A 20,951-nucleotide genomic window follows, 5' to 3' on the forward strand; every position below is an offset into this window, starting at 1 on the left:
ACATAGCTCATTAATGGTAGAACCAAAGTTAGAATCCAAGCCTCCTGACTTCTATTACACAAATATTTTTCCCCATCAGATGAGGAAGTTCCTCTAGTATGCTTGCATCATGTGTAAAGTCTAACAGAACTTCAAGGATCCTGAACTATGAATCAAGTGGCTTCTACTTCTAGACTATGAAAGGTAATTTTCAAAGCATTTTCATGATAATTATCTCATTTACTTTTTACAAAACTTTGAAATACTTCAGGCAAATATTTATTATTGTTGTTGTTATCATCAGCATTAAAAATTTAAAATAAATAAATAAATAAATAAAACAAACAAAAAACACCAGCAGTTCACAAATATCCAATTATGTGTCTAAATTCACATGGCTACATAGAAGAGTGGGGAATAGAATGATGGTCTCCTGACTCCTAAGGTGAGGGCTTACCCTCCAAAAAATTCCAGGTTGTCTCTTAGTCCCTAGAATTGATGTCTGACTAAGAGAGAAACATTTCCTTTCTCTAAACACACAAAATCCAAGGGTGAACTATATGTTTTTTCCCCTACTCATTTTTTTAACATTCTGATTCACAGTTATGTATTGAATATTATAGTGGCATTCCTCTGAAGGAGCTGCTTGTGATGGATGTCAAAACCTTTGTATCCAACCTTCTGAGATTAGCACCAGCAGTCAAACCAAGGGGAAAAAAATCTGCCTTCTCCAATCCCGCCTTTGTAATGAGAATGTAAGAACAAACTCCTCAAATGGTTCCCTTTGAATGACAGCAAGCTACCAAAGACGTCAGAGGCATAAATCTGCACCATTTTCCCCTCCCCCTGCCTCCACCCCTTGAAAAGCAGTGAGACATCTGCACTGAAAGAAAGAAAAAGAAGCTTAGTAAATTGTGACACAAAGGAGCCAAGATTCTCAATTTCTCTTTAGGGAGAATGACTATGAAGTATCAATATCAAAATCACTTTTCCAAATCTGGTCAATGCTCTATTCTGACAGTCCTGTTATGTTTCTATCCTTTTCTATTTCTGTAGCCTGAAGCCAAAATCTCATGTGAAATGATAGAAAAATAATGGGACCATAAGAGCAAAGCATTAACCAGGTTTGGAAAAGTGGCTTTGATATTAATACTTCACAATCATTGTCCCTAAAGAGAAATTGAGAACTTTGGCTTCCTTGAAGAGCCTAATTATATAGAGTCTTTATGATCTCACTTATTTTTATACTGCATATGAAGGAAGTGTTATATATCTGGGAAAGCCCTAATGAAAGCATTAGATTTTTTAAAAATTTCAGTATTGGTCAACAAAATGAAATTTAATGGAAGTTTTATTTTTCTCATTGTACTCATTTAAAATTTTAATATTGTTCAATAGTATGAAGTTTAATGGAAGTTTTATTTTACTCTTTGTATTCAGTGTCTATGTCCTCAATTTAGAAGCTGATGTTAGACAAGAGTAGTTGCATTAGCTTCTTTTTGTATGGTACTTTTTGAAAGCCACGTATTTTAATTCTAGGATTTATTCTTTTGGTAAATGATGCAGGAGGGTCGGGTATTTGAGATCTTTGTTTTCCTTGGGGCTGGTAATGAGAGGAGTATAAGCATCTAAACAGCAGCTTTCTAGGCAAAAAAAAAAGTCAGAAAAACCTCTCTTGTCCCTCAAGATTATCAACCTATCATTGTCCTTGGGCTCATTATTGAATTCTGATTTTGTATAAACTATTGCCCAACTAATGGGAGAAATCCAAAAGTTGAGAAAGGAACAAAGAAAAGGAGTGGAAATACTCCTATTTCTCCTTATCCTTGGCCATCAACAAGTTGATACCAAACCTGATTCCATATTGAAAACTGCTGCCTCTGTCGACCATCATTGGGGAGACGCCACATTATGAGCAGGGTGAGAAAGAGTATGATAGGGTAGTGGGAAGAAGGAGCTATAAAAATTTTCTAGTATGATTTTCATTCATGAAAAGTCTAATTAGAATGCAGTATAATTTTACTTCTATCTTTCTCCTTCCCTTGAGTTCTTTAGAAGTGGTCCGTGGAGGTTAGAAAACAAATAAAGAATGGGAGGAGGAAGGAAAAATAAAAGTAGATTGAATAGTACAAATGAAAAATAATAACAAAAGAGCAAACTCAACTTGATTAGAAACTGCTGTTTACAAATATAATACAATGTTGTTATACAACAAAAAATGATAAATATAAAATATTTAAAGAATATTAAGAAGACATGTGTAAACTTATCTTGAATTAAATAAGCAGAAGCAGAAAAATATTGATGACTACAATAATGAAACTGAACATGACTCTGAAAAACATCAGAACTCCCAGAAATGGTCAATCTTTAGTCCAAGAGATCTATTGTGATGTATGTCCATCTTAGCAGATACATAATAGGCTGCAGGAGAGGAATGAGGCAATGATATCATGACCAATTTGATCTACATCACTTAGATGCACTTTCTCTGTAAAGCTAGGTTGTATAGGGAATAGAGTGCTGGATAAACATGGAATCAAGAATATTCGAATTTAAATCCAGCTTTGGACACTTTCTAGCTATGTAATTTTGGTAAATCACTTAACCTTTCTCTGCCTCAGCTTCATTAACTGTAAAATGGGAATAACAGTGAATCCTATTTCACAGGGTTTTTGCAAGAGTACAATGACTTTATTTTCCAAATGAGTTCATTGATTCAAAGTTTTGAAATAATTGCTCCAAAGTCACACAAGTAAAGAACAGAGCCTGGATTAGAACCCAGGCTTTCTGGTTCCAAACTCAGAGAACTCTCCACTACAAGAGTTATTGGCAAAACAATAAAAATGATGGTGAAGGCTACTGATATCTGATAGAAAAGAATGTTTGAGAGAAATAGTGACTATATGCTCCTGGAAAAAAGGTTATTCTTTTTCATTTTCAGGAAAATGAAAGCCTGTTTTCATATGCCAACACAGAATAAGAAAATAATGATACTTTTCTCTCAATTTTGTCTTTTCTCATTTTTGATAAATTTTGATAAATTATGAGCAAGACATATATACTTTCCAAGAAAAAAATTGAATTATTAATTTTGATGCATGTAGCACTCATTCAGTACATAGTATAACTAACTTTTGTTTCATTTGCATACAGGTTGAGGTTTTATGATCACACTTTAATTGGAGTATCTGTGTGCAAAATTCAAAAGATGCATGTTATGCTCTAAGATGGAGAAGTTGACCAATTAAAGGAGAATACATTACTAACATTTATCAAACTGACACTTCTGCCATTTGGAAAACAAGGTTCATGTTTCTTATGTTTTTAGCTCAAAGATTGCCATATTTTCATTTACCAAATATATTAATGTGTATCCAAAAGTATCATCTAAAATCATCTACAGGGGACAAAATATTACCATCTCGGTATGCCATCACTTGTAACATGTTTGAGTTGATGCTTTAAAAAATTTCAGCTTTATCCACAAGTTAGAATTTACTCAACTACAATGTGGTATTTGAAAGAAAGGATTATATTTTATCTTGAAGGTCTACCTAGCAGTTCTGTGCATTATCGTCAATAAATTGGATATATATTACTGAAGTATTAATATATATATATAATCCTCTGACTAGTTTTCTCTAATAATAATTTTATATTTATAGCAAATGTTTTATGTATTATACTTCTATCATATATATAAATGATATATTAATAGGAATACATATTTGTTGTATACTAATGCAAATGAAAATAATAATGATAACTTTTATTTAAAGACAAAATATATCAAGACATCCTTAAAGAAGTTAAACTAGTGAGAAAATTTCTAAAGTAGAAAGACTTTGTCTTTAATACCATCAGTCAGTCAATGAACATTTATTGAAGACAGAATATAGAGAGAGCACATTTGATTTTATATATAAAAAGATAGATATGTACACACCCAGACATAAATATACACACCTACACACATATCTGTATGCATATATATGTATGTATATATGTATATATATATTATCCTTTCATTTCCTTTATCATATATTATATATATATATACACACATATATAACATATATGTGTATGTATGTATGTTGTATCCTTATCTTCCTAAGAAACATCACTAAAATGTAGCAAACTCATATTGAACAGTCTACTTGGAAGCAGAGAGATACATCAAGTGGATTGTTTAAATATCTCTCATATGCAAGCTTCCAATGATACCAATCACGGGATATCCAGGTATAAAATGCTTTCTGCTGAATGTGGCCCAGGAGAATAGATTTTAAGTTAAGTGTATTTTTTATCAATTTACTTTTCAAAATCAAGTTGATATTGTCTACATCCTCAACATTTTAATCAGGATTTCTCCCTTTCCAAGACAAAGTTTTTACCTTTAACAAGCAACAGAGGGGAATATTTTGTGATAACTATGAAAAAGAAGGAAGGAAAGGAAAAAAAAGGGGGGGGAAACAAAAGAGGAAAGAAGGAAGAATGGAAAGGAGGGGGAAATGAGAAAGTTAAACAAAGAAAATGAAAAGGAAGACAAAATAAAAATAAGAAAAGGGGGGAAAAGCCAAAAAAGAAGTTAAGAAATCATTCAGCCTACATATCTGAGTTTTGACCCAATTGTACTCTCTGAGTGTCATGAAAGGAATTTCTTATGCTAATGAAGGAAACTGATTTATTAGTGTGTCCCCCTATCTTCCAGGCAGCATTGCCATGGAAACAGCATCTGTTAAAATGATTGTATATGTAGGTCATGGTTTAAAACAGGAAGTTTGAGTACACAGGTAAATGAAAGGAAAATGGACAAAAGAAGGAAGAAAGAAAGGGAGAGAAGAGGGAAGAGAGAAGAAAGAAGTAAGAAGAATAGGAGAAGGAAGAATAGAAGGAAAAAATAAAAGAAGGAAAGAAGGACTTTGGATTCCACACACAACTTTTCAATGATGTAGTGGGTAAATGACATCAATCACAATGAATAGGCATAATTGGAATATGCAGGCCAACAGACAATGCCAATTAGAATGGAGAAAGAAATGAGGAAAGACCAATGCCTATACTTCATCCCGATGAGGTTTTAGACAATCTGATTAGGAGAAATGCTATCAAGAGAAAAGTGCTCCCTCCTTCAGGGCTTTGCTTTGTCATAAGTATTTATGAATAAAAGAGAACAATCAAGTTTTGTCAAATAAGAGTCTCCTTTATCCCTCAATTTACCACCTCCAGGTTTTAGGACATCAAAAAAAAAAAATCAAATACAACTGCACTGTCATTTTAAATACAGGGTGTTATTTTTCAAACACACATACCCAGTTCAAAAACACACCGCCACCTCCAAAGATTTATTGACTGCTAGGCATGAACCTTTAAACATAAAATCCTAGTTGAGCTAAGGACATTGAAGAAATACATTGAGATTAGTTTTCAGCCTTTGGTGATTAAGGAAAGTTATTTTTACTGAAGGTCAAAATATTACCATAAAATCATGGAATAAGAATTTAGATTTTATAGGTATTGTAGTCAGACTTCTTCCAGAGAGCTGTTGAATTTTCCAGTGTCAAAAAAACTGGGCCTTGACCCTAGATTTTCTGATTCCACATCCAATTGTCTTCCCATTATGATGCATTGATTTGCTACTCCTAAAAAAAATCAGTCCCAATAGCTGAACACACATTCAAAGTATTTGACAAGGGACAGGATGGTATCTTCATAATGAAAACAGGGAAATAATAATAGCAATGAGAATATCGATGCAGATTGTACACCATCCCAGACTTGCTAACATATAACTGAATAATTCCTAGTCCTTATTTCCTTCCTTCTATTCCCTATTTCCTGAATGCTGCTGGAGTACATCATGAAAATGATTTTCATTATGGATGACCTGGATAACCATAAATTTACATACTATAACCTGAACCTCTCCCTAATCTTTTGTTCATTTCCTTTTGATGCCTAACTGCATTCCCTATAAGGGTCTGTTAATATCAATTTTTTTCCTCTCCTAACCCCCAAACACTTAACCTGTTACTTTGCTGGAAAGAATGTGGTTACTAAACTTCAGTCAAGTCCCCTTTAGTTTTTTGAAGCCCCACAAGATTCTTATTCATTTTATCATCCTTGCATTCAAACTCTGAAAAGCAAATAGCTCTCTTCCTTGACACAGCTAAACTTATCTCTTATATATTATCTATCTTCCTATCTCTCAATTAATATTAGTAAAACACTTCATATATCCTAGTGGTTACTTAATAAATATTTGTTTGATATCTATATGATAATGCTCCATCATTTTTCTATTTGTTCATATGCCTTGAATATCTCTCTTGACATCTAGTTGTAAAAGATACTGGTTTTCTCCTGTCCTAAAAGCAAATGATACAAATAGAACAAACAAAACAATGCAAATAATATGAAAAGAACAAACAAAACAATAAAACAAACAAAACAACAATAAGAACAACAAACCTTGTCCTTTGATTTTCACTTTCCCTTAATCTACTATTCTAATCCTGGGCCATACTTCTCTAAATGGGGTTTATTGCCACTGCCTCCCCATCCTTGTCACCTACTAACTTCCCAGGCCATGGAGATTTGCTTTTGACCTAACCATTCTACTAAAAGTATATCTTCAAAGAGGAACAGAAGAGTACAACCAGGCCCACTATGTGTTAGGCATCTTGCTAAATCCTTAACATAGATTAATCTCAATTTTACTAATTATCCTGTATTTTGATATCCTTGGATTTTTATCTGTCCTCATCCATTTCTTTCTCCTAGTGTTATTTTGCCACTGTGGACAAGCCCTCATTCGCAATAGCCAGCCAGACAACAAACATTTATTAAATTCGTACTATGTGCCAGATACATAAATACTTTCATTATTTTCCTCTTCCTTGTTCTTGAAAAGTACATACCATCTTCCTGATCTTTAAGTGTGGATTTCCTTCTAGATTCTATTATTAGTCCTGTTGTTTAGGTTGTCATCCTACATAAAATTTAGCCCACTCCCAAGACTTTAAAAATTCTATTAAAAAAAACTTCCAGATATCAATTTACTATCACCCTCTCTCCAGAGATTCATTCCCATATTTTCAATTCTCTGCTGTATCTATCTACATAGGTACTGACATCTCCAATTCAGTATCCTTTAAACACATCTCCAAAATCTTTTCCCTTTTCAAATTCTCTATGTCTGTTGATGGCACCACTGTTTTTAGTTGTTCAGTGTTATAACCTGACATCCATCTTTGACTCTTTTATCTCCATCACTTCACAATCCAATTAGTAAACTAGTAATTCCTTTTCACTTTCCTTTTGAGTAGTTTTCATAGCTGCTTACCTCTTCTTAAATTTCCTGAGGGCCATTCTATTCATATGCTTATCTATTTTCACCTATATTATGATACTGACCTCCTAATTAGTTTTCCTTTCTCCAATTTATGTTATTTTTACTTATTTTTCATAACATAAACACATCTTCCTAACACACACCCCTAATGTTGCCAATTCTTTACAAAAACAAACAAAACCCCAAAACTTTTCACTAGTTTCCTATTATTACTCAAATTAAATAAAAAATAAATGTGGCATTCAAGACTCTCCATCATATTGTTCTACCAGGCTGTCTTTTCAGCCTTTTGTTATCGGTATCTCATTCTGGATTAGAAACTAGGCTAAATTCTAACTTTAAACCCCATTTTCCTATCTCCTAATTCTGGGACCTTTATTCAAATATCATTTATGTCTGAAATTAAGTCCTCTCCCACTTCAATCTAGTCAAGCCAATAAGTATTTATTAAGTACCCACTATGTGCCAAACACAAGGGCAACTGGTTGGCACAGTAGATAAATTGTGTATGCAAGACTAAGGAAGACTCAACTTCCTGAACTCAATTCTAATTCCAGATATTTACTAGCTGTGTGACCTTGGGCAATTAAAGCTCTTTGCCTCAAGTTCTTCCTGTGTCAAATGAGCTCAAGAAAAAAAAAATGACCAACTATTCCAGTATCTTTGCAAGAAACACTAAATAGGTTGATGAAGAGCTGAGTAAGGCTGAAAAATAAATGATGTACCAAACACTGTACTAATTCCCCACCTCCCAAAAGTTAAGCCTGGTCCCTCCCCACCTTGACTTCTCATTTCACTTTTTCTGATCCGCTCATTTCCACTCACCTTCCTTTCTTGGTTATTATAAATAATTATCTTCTTCAAATTAGACTGTGTTCCTTGAGAACAGAGTCTGCCATTGTATCTGTCTTTATATTCACAACATATCACACCATACTTTGCTCCTAGTGAGCTTTTAATAAAAAATGTTAAAGATAGGTGATCTTTAGGAATATATTAATAAATTTCATGGTCAAAGTAGTGAGAGTGGGTAGAGAAGAAGAAAAAAAGAGGGAGAAAAGAGAAGAGAGGACAAAAAAAAGAAAGAAAAAGAAAGAAGAGAAGAGACACCAAAGCAAGACATTTCATTTCTGCAGTGAAAAATGAAAGATGAATGGCTTCAGAATGAAGAGCAATACATTTACTTGTTTGTTCTACATCTTATTGCTTTCTTTATATATGGAAATAATGGGTATAGGAGAAACCAGGCTTGACTAAGACATAAAAGAGATAAAAATCAAAAACTTGGGTTGGAGTCTATTCTAGTCTTGCTATAGTTGTAATATAGGTTGCTATAGGTGAATCAATTTTCTGAATTTCATTTCCACATATGTAAGTGTGATTAATGGTATTTGCTCTAGTCACCCTATAGAGTTATAAAACTTAGAGTACTAAATAAATGTGAGAGTATTAGAATTATTAAGTTAGAAAATGGAAAAAATTTCTTTTAGAGAATCAATGGAACATTTAATCCTTCTGGAAAATTTAAGTGAATGATGGTTCAGGTAGAAGCAGGAGCTTTTGGGTCATTCCTGAAGATGTGATAAGATCACAGTCTCTCTCTCTCTCTCTCTCTCTCTCTCTCTCTCTCTCTCTCTCTCTCTCTCTCTCTCACACACACACACACACACACACCACACACACACACACAAACATTCACCCAAATATTTTAGCTGATCATGTAAATTTAGCATTTGAACAAGAGTCCAAGTGGAGGGTTTCTTTCTTCTCTCCTCCCCATTTCTCCCCCCTGATATTATCTTTTCTTTTTAAAATCTTATTTTCCTTTATTTTCCTCTATGTTTCCTTCTCTACATGTGGGTAGTTCATAGCTACAAACAGTGTAATAAGAAAAAGTATTGAACCATTGTGTAAAAAAGTGTCTTCATCATGGGGAAATCTTGAAGAAAGTCAAATCTAAAACCTTTGCATTTCCTGGAAATGTTGGTAAGATTTCACCGAAACATGAACTTTCTACTGCTCTCTGTAGACACTCATTTTATTAGGCAAGCAGGGACGGTGTGAGGGTCAAAGAGGATCATAAAACCTACTTGAAGATGAAAAATTATCATGACTATTTTAGATGACTTTATAAGGATGATTGAGCAAGAATTTTACTTCTGAAAATACAGTCTGTACACACTTAAATTGCTACTACCCATCTCAGTTCTAACCATATTGATTACATGAAATATTCAATCTCAAGATTTCTGTAGACATTTGTATGTTTGTTTCACATATTATATCTCTGAAGTCAAAGGCTATGTACAATTTGGCTCTCGATATGTCAGGACCCACAAAACAATTCCCCTCTAATTATAAATGCTTGTTTTATTCCACACATAAAAAATTAAATTTTAAAAATTAAAAAGAAACAATTTTACATTAGGCATATTTAATTTATTTTAAAATTCTACAACTTTATATTTTTATCCCCATATCTTTTACATTGTTTAAAGTAATGAAGAGAATAATAATTTGGTGCTCATCTTTTTTTTAAATCTATTTTTGTTAAAAAAAAAAAACAAAAACAAATGTACATGCCTATGTACAGAAATACATGTAAAAATATACAACACCCCCTTCTTCAATAAAAATATATAGAAATAAATAAATGTACACAAACATAAACATAGACAAATCTTTCCTGGAGTTACAGGAAGGGTACATGGGTGCAAAGCTACCTAAAAGTGAATTTTCAGCCTCTTCCTTGCATTTGAGCTAGGTTAATGCCAGACAAGTCCTCTTCTTATCCCTTCCCCCATGCAAAGTCACAGCCACAATAAACTAAAAAAAAGTCTGAGAGACCTACATTTTATACTTGTCCGGGGGTCACATTCTACCTTTCATTGGTCTTAAATGGAATGGAAAATATTCATTATTATTCCATTATTTTGCTGGAAAAATTCAAAAGAATATATTGATTTAATTTGTGATCGTTTCAGTTCCCTAATAGACAGATATATATTGTTGTGAGATATTGTTAGAATAGGAATATATTGTAGTGAGATACTGTTAGAATAGGAATCTTCTATTGGTAAGACAGTCTTCTGAATTGCAGCAAAAACATGCTAAATTCTCAAGTTCCATAAAATGTCTAACTAGTATAAATGAAACTACCTCAGTTGTCTGAAATAATTTTGATTTTACTCTGTGTTCCTCCAGTTCCATATTTATTTTTGCTCCTTCTAGACAGAGGTGCAACGTTTTTGTCTTCATTTGTTTCAAAATTGTTTTCTGTGTATCATCACCAACACAATAACCATCACCATCACTACTGCTCTACAATTTACTTGTTAGTAATAGGAACAAGTAAGATTCTGCCAGGTTCTCCATGAAACATGAGATATAGTCACTATCTCTAGACAGAGTACCCCAGACATTGTTCCAAAGGGAACAACACCCCCTCCTTACTTTCTTGCTCCCTTATCCCCAGGTTGGTTGATACAGCTAGTGTGGGAGAAGGGGATGGGGCAAATAGCCTGAAGGAATATGTAGGAGGGGAGATAAAATTTAACTGATCTGTGGAGCTAGGCCATTTCACTTTGCTGTGAAGAACATCACTATGCTTCTGCATAGTTGTTACTTTATACTGGGTCTTTCTGTTCCCTATGCAGCCTGCTTTTCTTCAGGTTGGAACCTAATTAGCAGACCCTTCTGCCCTTATTACCACATTCTGTGTGCCTCTTTGCTCAGCATTTGGTCCCCAGTGAAATCTTGAACCCAGTCTTAGGGGCATTGAGCAAATGTTTGACTTTATCTGGGGGAAGACTAGCTATCTTGCCATCACTAAAATCTCCTCTGCAGCTCACGCAGAGGTCACTGTTACATATTCTTATGTGATACCCACGGCTAGCTCTACGTGAGGGTGCCCACAAGTCTCTCTGCCAATGCTAATGATTAGAAATAGATAACAGAGAACTGATATTTACTTACACTTAATACTAAGTATGGACATATCCACAGAAGTTAAAAGCAAGGTCTTCCTTGATTTAAGGACAGTATTATCCAACTGCTTTCCTCAGTAATTTTGAGGCAAAAGAAAAAGAACATATTGTATGTAGTATCAGTAGCTACACTAAATATAAAAAAAGATGTTTTGGGAAAACAAACAAACAAACAAAACAAAACAAAAACAAGGGGTCTACATCCTTTCTCCTCCGTAGATCTTATCCATTACTGTACTTACCTGCTCAGGCTGAATGATGACTCTTCTTTCTGTCTCTCTGTTTCTCTGTCTCTTTTTCTGTCTCTGTCTCTGCCTATTTGTGTTTTTCTCTGAATTTCTCTATATATCCCTCTCTCCCCTCCTCCCTCTTTCCAGTTCTCTGTGTCTGTGTCAGTCTCTCTGTCTTTATCTCTCTCTTTATGTCCCTCTCTGTGTCTCTGTCTGTCTCTCTTTGTCAGTGTCTGTCTCTCTCTCTCTCTCTCTCTCTCTCTCTCTCTCTCTTTGTCTCTCTGTCTCTCTCTCTTCCTTCTCTTTTTTTTTTTTCATACACGGGAAATTGCCGGCTTTAGCAGGAGGACTAGCAGGTGCCTGATAGCTTTTTGACAGGGCAGACACGATAGGATAGCGTTGGGTAAAGCAATGGAGAAATCGAGAGGGGGAGGTGATGAGCGGAAACCTGGAGCCGGGTGAAAGGGGATGCTGGCTGAGACACAATCCCGTATTAGCCTGTAGCCCTGAAGGTCCCGCCATTGTAGGGAGACCTGATCTACCCCTCTTGGGTGATCAAGAATAACCCATCAAAGATGAAATTGCAAATCTCTACTGAGGCAGGATCCTTGTAAGCACCTCGGCTCCTTACCTGTAAGCTACAAGTTAATAGGTAACTGCCAGGATCTGGAAGATAGCAACCAACTACCATCAGCAAGCGCAATCACCGGGACCCAAAGCTTTGACTTAGGCTGCATTTACTAGTTCCAGAGTAGGCAGAGAGAGACAAATTAAGGTGGACGAATCTGCCCTGAAATCTTTTGGGTACCCTGTGAGCCCTGTCGCGGCAGTTGATTAGGAGATCAGGGAGGGGCAGAGAAGGAAGCCGGAGCCTTTGGCTATAAAATAAGACTCTGTGTGCGTGTGCTTGTGCGTGTGTGTGTGTGTGTGTGTGTTTGTGTGTTTGTGTGTGAGAGAGAGCGCACGCGTGTGTGTGCGCGTGCGTTAGCGATGCGGTCCTCATTCTCTTTACCTCCAGCATCCGGATGCTACCTCTCTGCAACTCGCCCCCTGACCGCTTTTCACCAGTATCCACTTGGCACAAGCCATCTGGAGCCGCCCTCTAAGCTTTAGCCCAGGCGCAAGATGGTCTCTCCCCACCCCCAACTCCCCCAGACAGTGAGGCAGACGGAACCTCAGAAGCCAGAGGAAAAAGTGGGCGACCCCCTAACCATCTTGCTTCAGGACAGTGCCCAGGAACCTCTAGCAGACCAGACCCACTCTGGTAAGAGGAGTCCGAGGAGGAGAGAACCAGATTCCCACTTTTCTTTTTCAGGGCTGAATCTTAGTCTGCGGGTGGTGGGTGAAGGACTGGAAGGAGTGTGCTTTGGGGGAAATCGTCTGGGCGGGTGCTGCTCCCTTCCCTTCATCAAGTCTTTCTAGAATCCACCCCGGGTTAGGTCATATGTCTTTCCTTTGACGGGATGTATTTGCCCTTTCCTCTTTCTCAGGGTACACACACATATACATATACACATGCACCTTCGTTAATCTTTGCTCCAAACCCACCCAACCTTGGAAGCCAAAGTTTCTTTATAAGAATCCCTTGGCTGGAGAAAACACATAGACACAACACACACACACACACACACACACACACACACACACACATCCATATCCACACTCCCCTCAACACACACACCATAGGAAATCCAAAGGGAGTGCGCAAAAAGGACGCCCTTGCTGCCCAAATCAAGGCCCGCAAGGCAAAGGCTTGAGCAAGAAAACAGGGAGCTCTTTACCTGCTGTCGGGTTAGCAGAAGTTGCATACACTCCCTGGTACAAGGCGATTTGCTTCTCAAAGGCGAGGAGGAGCAGGGAGCAGCAGCGGGCCACCTAATTAGAAGCCCGGACATGTGGTCTCCCAGAAAAATGCTCAGACTCCAGAGTCAGCCGCTTGCTGTCTCTCTTCCATGATCTTCCAAGAGAAAAGAGAAAGATTAGTTAGTACCGCGACAGCGGCAGGGGAGGGATGGGATGTGGTAAAGGGAGGGGACCCGCAACTGTTCTAGAGAGCATCAGGCTAGAAGCTTCATGGTCCTGGCTTATAAAACAGAGTTGGTTCTCACGCGTCACATAGGGCACTCAGCAAAGCTCGAACCTATCCCCCATGTCCACTCAGTCAGCTGGCCCCCGCCCTCCGTACTAATTAACCTGAGATGTTGTTAAAGAAAAAAAACAAACAAACAAAAAAATTAGTATTTTCAAACCTGGTTTTCACCATAGAGATGGATCCGGAGGGGTAAAAATAATAGAGAGAGTAGTACAAGTGATCTGGAGGGCGGGACACATTCTCTTCTAGAGAAACTGGGAAAAGGAGGCAGAGCTGACAGTTGGGGTGAAAACACTCCTTCAGTGCGTCCCTGGGTATTTCCTAGTAGAAATAGCAAAATCCAAGATCCACCCCACTCGTAGGCAGTGTGTGTGTGTGTGTGTGTGTGTTGTGCACGCGCGTACACACTAGGGATGGAAAACTCTGGTGTAACAGAAGTGTGTGTTGTGTATGTGTGTAATGTGTGTTCGATTAGCTGCAATGGCAAGCAATTTCTGGAAAGAACATTTACAATTTTCTTTCAATATTATAGGATTAGTTGCTACTGAAAGCTTTCCTCCAATGAGATCCTCTCTGCTCTCTGATTTGGTAGTACCAGTGAGCAAAGATGACAGCCTTTTCTATCCCCCCTTTCTCTCTAGTTCCTTTCTTCATTCCAACCCACCAACCCTCTCTGGATTCATTAGGTTCACAAGTCTTTATCTACAATTTTCACATCACCCACAATCCCCACCCGTTTTTTTTTTTTCCTTTTAATTTGTGATGGCTAGAAACTTGAAACAATATAGAGGGAAGAATGCAGGGTTGCTTTGAGATGATTGCCGATGTTTGACTCCATGTATCAAGGTGGGGGAAATTTAAATATCGATATAGTTTACTTTTTAAATGGATTACTATGCTGAAATATTCATGGGATGTTTATTTCTTTGGTTCAATGATGAATTCCAGCAAGGGGATGCTTTTAAAAAAAATTAATACTTATTATATGTAGCTCATTTCTCAACTAAAAGTCATCAGGCTGTAAAAAATATTTACTATACAATAGGAAATGTGTGCATCTGGTGAAAAATGTATTGAATACAATCATATATTGGCCTGTGTAATACTGAGTGGTTTGTTGTTGTTGTTGTTGCTGTTTTTTAACTGTAGCCATTGGATAGACTTTAAAAATATGCTGTATTTTAAATTTTGTGCTATATTCATTTTCCAAGTAAATTGGCATTTTAATTCATATATCATTCATTTTTATGTTCAACTCAACTAGCACTCAATAACTCATTTGCCAAGCACATACAGAGCAGAGAGTTGAAAAAACCAAAGTCCAATATAGAGGAATGGCAAAATTAATTATGGTATATTAATCCATTGGACCACTACAATGCCATTATGACCAACAAGTTTGAAGTATACAAAGAACTCGGGAGAACCTTTATTAAAATAAAAACAGTGGAAAAGAAAAAAAATAAAGCAGGATAAGAAGAACAGAGTACATAATAGCTACAATTATTTTTAGAAAGGGTAAATGAAAGTAATTTGATCAGTGTTTGATGAGAGCTAAGAGGAGTTGATTAAAAAGTGCTATAGTACTTTTTATTGAAATTAAATTAAGTAAAGTAAGGCTCAGGCTTTTGTTTTGAAACTCATGTTCAATGTTATTTCCCATAAAAATTTACTTCTTGAAATATATTATACATGCCTTGCCTTCAGGGAGTTTTTAGTTTTATTGAAAAAGACAACAGGTGCACATACATGTAACAGTTACAAACCAGGCTCAGTCCATTTCTCAACCCAAATTCAACTATTGGCTTAATTCCATACAATTTCCTCCAGCATGATCCAAATCCTTCTAGGGCAATGCATTTGCACATTTTTAAACTCTTTCTCATCAGCAAGCAAACGACAATCCAAGGCTGGGTTCCTTTCCAGTTACTTTTAATTTGAACTACACTGCAGGAAGGTTATGAAAACAAAATTCATGATTAAGGTGGATACTCAAAGTCATTTCAACTTTCTCTGCTTATAGGCTAGAGATTAGCACTGTGATTTAATTGATAAATTCAACTTCCCCAGAGGATGACACTCTCTCATACAGATAGGCAACCTTGGTATGTTTTAGAGTATTAAAGAATTGCCTAGGGTACTAAGAAAAAAAAATCATTTGCCTAAAGTCATATAGCTAAGATGTATCTGAGACAAGTTGTTGGGCCCTGTTTTTCAGGTCTTATTCTAGCCTCTATTCTATGCAGCCTCTCCACTTACAGCTAAGAACAGCCATTTCATCTTCTTTTTTCTACCATTCTACTTTTACCCTTTAGTTTGGCAACTGATTTCACTCCATTCCACATGGGAAAGTAAGAATTGAAGCTAATGCACTTCCTGGAAAATAATATAAAAGATAGATCATCATAAGGACTCTTTGTCAAGTTTGGGACTCCCAGACTCACTGAACATGAAGACTACTAAAATCAGTCTCTAATTCTGAAATTCACTTTTTTTCAAGTTGAAATTTGTTGGTGGTGAGTGTGCTTTTATTTTTCAGTCTTTAAATCCTTCCCACCCCAGGGAAGAAAAAGGAAACCCATTTAGCTACTTAAAGTCTTTTCATTCTTTTCTAATTCAATATTATTTTAATGAAGCAGAAAATGTTTTGAATGTACCTAAAGAAGCAAAAAAAAATAAAAAATAAAAATAGAATTTAAAAAATCATTAAACTTCAAATGTTTATTTACTGCAGAAATTTGAAGCATGTTCTAACATTCTTAGCCGTTAGTTGATAAAAAGTCCCAGGGTAAGAACTATCCTAGTGGGTCAGATCTACAGTCTATCCAGCTCAGAGTTCTTTTGCCAACAGAAATTCCAAACAACATGCCATAAGAGGGCATGGTTGTCCTCCCTTAAAGATTAGCAGTATACTATCTTTCCTTAGCAGTTGTTTATGCTCTGTCATTTGTAAGTTTTTCCATATTCATTTTTGAAACATCCTTTCCCAGATACATTTAACTCTTGATGGGTGGGGAAGTAGGGAGAGTTGGACTCTATAAATCTCCAACCCTTTGTCTGAAATATTACTTCCTTTATTTGTCTGAAAATTAGCTTGGTCTAAGTTTCAAAGGATATTTACTTATATATCATTTCTCTACTTTTGTCTGATTTACCTCCCACACCTGGAATGTTCCTTCTCTCATCCCTGCCACCAAATCCCTAGCCTCCTTTAAAGCTAAGCTCCAGCTGCTTCTTAGAACAAACCTCCCATGATTCCTACCCCACTGTCCCCATCTATAATGTCTTTTCCACCCCTATAAATTACCTTGCATGTATTTTGCATTTACTTTTCTTTTTTCTCTACCCTAAAATATAATGTAAGGTCCTTGAGGGAATGGACTGTATTATGATGATGATGATTAGTGAATGTATCCCCAGCATCTATCATAGTGGCCCTATACCTAATGGCTTCTAAATAAATGCTTGTTGAATGAATGCACTACAATGAATCATAACTGAGAATCTGGTGAATAAGCTTGAGCTTACCTTATTTGTACCATTTTTAATTTTGTAAATTTCCACATTACTTCTAGATTTTTGTCTTTTAAGACTGGAGTTTTTTCTTCAATTTTAATCTGAAAAACCTAGTCTGTATTCTTTGATTTCCTCTTTATCTGTCTTCATCTGCCATTAGACACACACAGATAGATAGATATATAGATATAGATATTTATTTATTTCTATTATCTCATTTTTATGAATAGTGAACATAACTGCATGCTGTATTCCAGAATCAGATGTCTTATAGTTTTAAGTGTGATATAAACTTACTTCTTAATTAAAATACATGCTTTATTGGATTTCCACAGTATTTTATTGGTTTTGGGTACCACCTAGCAATATAATGGACCGATATCTTTCATGAAGACTTTGTCGTGAGTTTCAAGTCCTTTTTTTGTGGATCATGATCAATGACTTATAGACTTCATTTTGTGCATGTAGTTTAATTTTTAAGTTCCTAAATAAATTGGCTGATACTTACATAAATTCATCCACCACTTTTTTTTAACTACCTGGAGGATTTAATTATTATCCTAAAACTTATACATCTTTCTCTCTCTCTCTCTCTCTCTCTCTCTCTCTCTCTCTCTCTCTCTCTCTCTCTCTCTCTCTCTTTCTCTCTCTCCCCCCCCATATATATATATATATATATATATATATATATATATATATTCTTTCCTAGACAAGGTCTTAAAATTTTCCTACTTATGACTCCTTTCTGCTCAAGATATTTTTATGTTAACCTAGACATGTAGGTATATAAAACAAACATACAAATTAAATATTTACTAATAATAAATCATTTTTTTCATGACCTACATATTTAATTACATGATCCCATGACCAACAATTTAGGAAACTTTGTCTTAGACTACTTAAAATTTATTAAATAAAATGAATATTATTTAAAATCACAGAATGCAACCTTTGTATTTCCTCATTCAAAATAGGTTATCATAGCCATTCTATTTCTTTGTCCAACTTAATTTGTTATCCATATCTTTATTCCAACATCTGAAATCCTGTGGCAAATTCACTTAAAAATGTCTCTTGGAGGCTAGCAACTTGTCAAGAACTTTTTAGATGCAATGGGATATAGTAAACAGGGCAGCTAAAGTTAAGACTTGTACTTAGAAAGATTGAAGTCAATGTCTTGCTTGATATACATATAAATAAACCATGAAATAATAATTTTCTAAGATTGCAGTCTACTCAATGAATTACTGAGAATAAGTAAACATATTAAGTGTTTTAATATAGAATAGATCTTATTACTTTTGCATTTTAAAATTAATATTCATTATTTTCTTGGTTTCCTGTAGTTACTTGTTTAATATAATTTGAAAGTAAGTCCACATAATTTTAATACTTATTCTTCAATTCTTTATCATTAAATCACACTTTTATCAATTAGATATTAAGTGTACATTTTAACTAGTTCACTTTTGCAAGTTTATATTTGATTGTAATTTGTAAGTTGTTGTTCCTGATGTTGTTGTTAGCTTTTAAAAAAATGATGCTAGTCTTTCTGTCTCACCCAAGCTGGAAGTGGAGTGACACAGACATTTTGAGCTGATCCATTTCAGACCCAAACTGTTTTGTCTCTTCTTAGGTAGGCTAATGTCCCCAGATTTTGAAAAGGCCAAATATTAATGTCAATCTTAGTGCAGAAACCTAAATTTTTATAGCCCTGCTGTAACCCATGACTTCAAACTAAAGCAATTGATCAAGCTTAACCAATCTATCAGCAAGGACTACAATCTTATGCCACTATATTCAACCCCACAGAATTTCAGTGAAGTTTAAATCACTGACATATATGAGATCACACATCTAATAAATATCTGAGGTCTCTCTGAATTTAGGAAGATGAGTCTTTTTTTTTTTTTACTTTTGATGAGACTTTTGACGGTCCAGAGTTCTATTCACTGTGCAACTTTTCCTGCCTTGTGTTGCACTAGAGAGAAATAAATACTAACCCATCCTCTTGGTAGATGGCTTTGAAATATGTTGCTTATTTTAAATAATTAATTAAATTATTTCATAGTAATAGCTTATTAGTCCTTAGAATTACTTTTCTTTTTTAACCATACTTTCTTTAATGTTTTACTTTCAATATCAGGCTTCATTATGAGATTTAATAATTTGTGAGGGCTTGATGTCCTCACAGCAATACCTGAGACAATACATGTAAAAATCATTGAAGTGTGCTCTTTAAGAGGTAAAATGTTTGCATGTTGTCTTCAAGTAATATTCATTCCTCAAACCACAGGATTAATCACAACAAAAGAGAAAAAAATGAAGCAAATTTACAAGGCATGAAATATAACATTAACTGACAGAGGACTAACAAAAAGAAGATATCAGCTCAATTTAGTTTTATTTAGTCAGTCAGATGTTGCCAGTTAGCCTAGTGTCAATAGAACCACATTTGCATAGTCATTGCTTTCACAAAATCAAATCAAATCAAAATCATTGCTTGCTGCAGGAAATGCAAGTACATTTGTACAATACAGATGAATTGATAATTTGCATCATGGCTGGAGTTCCTACAGTGGAAGATCTCTATATCAATTAAAAAGAAAAAGAAAAAGAAAAACTCAAAAGCAAAATAAAATAAATATGTGGTTCCTTTTTAAATTTTCCTTTGTCAATATACTATAATTTACCTCTTGAAGAAAGCAAAAAATTCCCAATGGAGAACTAGAAAGCCTCTTCATGTAAGATAGCAATGGGTCTCAGCTTCCTGTAAGAAATGACTTTGAAGTCTTGACACAGCATACTGCTGGACCCGAGTGTAAATAAGGTCATCAAGGGGGAAGACAAGTTGCAATTCTGATACATATTTGATTGTGAACACGTTGATTTCAGTGCAGCAATAATTAGACTTCGGTAATTAGATGCACAAATCAGCACTCTATCAACCCGGAGTAGATTAAGAGGGTGACAAGTTCAACTTGAGTGATTTCCCACCAGGTAGGGCTGCCATCATGGCTTTCTGTTTACAGATTGTGGAGGAGGACAAGGGCCAAGGAATTGGAGAGTTTGGCACATGGAGAGGGAGGGACAATGAAGATGAGTCAAGATCTTGTCCTTGTCCTTCAACTTCCATTCCAATTACAGCTGGAGAAGTGAACAAGGGAAAGATGCAGTTCATTGGCAGGCAGGCTGATTCTTCTGAGTTTCTGCCAAATGGCCCATAATGGTCACCCCATCTTGATATATAATGATGCTTGGGGAAAAGGGGTTGGGTAAGTAGGCTATAGTAGTAAAAGTATTCCTTATCAAGGAATTCTTAGCATCTTTCTTTGCTTATGCAAATCTTACTAACACCTTATGCCCATCAGTCTGGGATTGTTCCTACCATCTTAACTGAATTGTGATTTCAAATCCTCTAGTTCTTAACTACAAAGATTAGTTCTTTTTTTCCTAAAAAAAATCTTAAAGCTATTTTTTCCTTCTTGGTTCAACTCTAGGAATATTTCATACCCAAATGTGGTAGATTCTGAGTAATAATATTTGATGATAGTAAAACAATGCTTCCTTCCCCTTTTTCTATTTTTTTCTCCTTTTCTAGTAGCTTGCCATCACAGCTGTTTGAAACCATGTCTCTTCTAGAAGTGGTAGTGTTATCCAGACCATCTGAAAACATTTACTGCTGCTGAGTCTAAAATATTTAAAATACAGAGCTCTCTTTCAAACAAGGAATATGAAAAAAAAATACCACCCTGCAAAATGTTAAGCAGCTGCTATAGAGATAAATC

The 20,951-nt window shown here is 35.5% G+C and overlaps 1 protein-coding gene across 5 annotated transcripts in view; it reads right to left on the reverse strand.

Annotated features, from left to right (window-relative positions):
• The window catches only part of CHRM2 (cholinergic receptor muscarinic 2), a 207,951-nt gene extending 193,464 nt beyond the window's left edge, over positions 1-14,487 (reverse strand). For 2 of the 5 annotated variants that reach the window (XM_051961060.1, XM_051961058.1), the window contains exons 1-2: positions 13,802-14,487; positions 13,334-13,509 (exon numbers count right to left, since the gene is read on the reverse strand). The gene's annotated coding sequence lies outside the window, so the exon portion shown is untranslated. Of the gene's footprint in view, positions 1-11,564; positions 11,799-13,333; positions 13,510-13,801 lie in introns of those variants that run through there. The other 3 variants (XM_051961061.1, XM_051961059.1, XM_051961056.1) reach the window with 2 other exon arrangements.
• Positions 14,488-20,951: the final 6,464 nt, after the last annotated feature.

Source organism: Antechinus flavipes, chromosome 5 (assembly GCF_016432865.1).
Source record: "Antechinus flavipes isolate AdamAnt ecotype Samford, QLD, Australia chromosome 5, AdamAnt_v2, whole genome shotgun sequence".
NCBI lineage: Eukaryota > Metazoa > Chordata > Mammalia > Dasyuromorphia > Dasyuridae > Antechinus > Antechinus flavipes.